Here is a 1582-nt window from a genome sequence, read left to right as displayed (position 1 = left end):
GACGCCACGTCTGTGTGTCCTATACTGATGTCATAGATTTGGATACCGATATGACTCCGGTATAGTCTCCTTTTAGTCATAAATGTCATATTAAGATTTAAAAAAAGCATAAAATCGACTAAAGTTCTTCTATTATACTTGTAAGCAGCCAAAATACTGCTCAGCTCAGCTGATCTTTTTATTTAAAGCTTTGAAACAAACGTCATCACCGGTATCCAAGAACATTACAAATTCCAACTTTAGATCTAAGTATTTAAAGTAACATTCAAAACGCAGTTTTATGCAAAGTAATGAAAAACACATGAAGCCCAATATCATCACAAAATAATGTTTGTATTCAACAACTTGATTGATTGATTATGCCTTTAATGAAACGTTGGTTTGGCAGCACGTAGCGAGGCTCACAATGCTCCTTTAAGCACCAAAAACTGACATTTCCCACAACAGAAATGCAGTTCAGCTTTATTTATACAGCGCCTGTCGCCTCAGGGCGCTTTATATCGTAAGGTAGACCCTACAGTAATACATACAGAGAAACCCCCCTATGAGCAAGCAAGTAAATGGCCTGTATTTGTACAGCACTTTACTAGTCCCTATGGACCCCAAAGCGCTTTACACATTCTGCCGGACACTGGCGCCACCGGGCCCTCTGACCACCGCCAGTAGGCAACGGGTGAAGTGTCTTGCCCAAGGACACAACAACCGAGACTGTCAGAGCCGGGGCTCGAACCGGCAACCTTCCGATTACAAGGCGAACTCCCAACTCTTGAGCCACGATCGCCCATAGTGGGAAGGAAAAACTCCCTTTTAACAGGAAGAAACCTCCGGAAGAACCAGGCTCAGGGAGGGGCGGGGCCATCTGCTGTGATTGGTTGGGGTGACAGAAGGAAGACAGGATAAAGAGACAGATTAATAACACGTGTGATGGTCGCTCATCGAGTACAACAAAGCAGTTTTCTCTGTTATCAGCTTTGCTTTGTTGCTTTCTGGACGGAGTTTCTCGCGCCTCTGAATGTTTTCCAAAAGCGTTTGTTGATACTTTTCTGCTTCGTGTTGGAGGCCTGGATGAACTCTGTGTACTCCTGTATTTGGTATTTCTGTGAGTGTTTAATCATGTTTGTGGTGTTAAAGTTCCCATCGCTGCTACCACATCTTCCTATTTTCTTTCAGTCTGAAGTAACTCCACGCTGCCGACAGGTCTCGCACACAACGACCGCTCTATCACGTGACACATACTGCTCCGACGTGCTAAGGTCACGACCTCGGTTATGCCGTGTCGTAAGCTTCATGAGGCACTTTTGTAATATTTAAAGGATCGGGCTACACGTTTTATTTCTCCTGATATCTGATCAAGTCATTTAGGTCAGGATCAGGCCGGTGCTGTATATGGGATCGATGCATCCCCAGTTCACAGAGGTCAGAAACACCCTGATCCAGGTTCAGCCTCAGACTGTTGTTACATGTAACATCACAGACACGGAAATCATGATTAACAGGATGAAAGGCTGCGTGTTTGTGACTCTGGGGACAATAAAACAGCTGTAATCAGACTGAGTCTGTGGGACGCTCGGCTGCTGTGTCG

General features: G+C 44.9%; 1 protein-coding gene across 2 annotated transcripts in view; it reads left to right on the top strand.

Moving 5' to 3' along the window:
- The window catches only part of nepro (nucleolus and neural progenitor protein), a 9413-nt gene that overhangs the window by 1140 nt on the left and 6691 nt on the right, over positions 1–1582 (top strand). The window lies entirely within an intron of this gene.

Source organism: Haplochromis burtoni, unplaced genomic scaffold (assembly GCF_018398535.1).
Source record: "Haplochromis burtoni strain Fernald_Lab_line unplaced genomic scaffold, NCSU_Asbu1 Contig_74, whole genome shotgun sequence".
Taxonomy (NCBI): domain Eukaryota; kingdom Metazoa; phylum Chordata; class Actinopteri; order Cichliformes; family Cichlidae; genus Haplochromis; species Haplochromis burtoni.
Note: the sequence above shows the minus strand (reverse complement) of the source record. Positions and strands in the feature narration are given on the sequence as shown.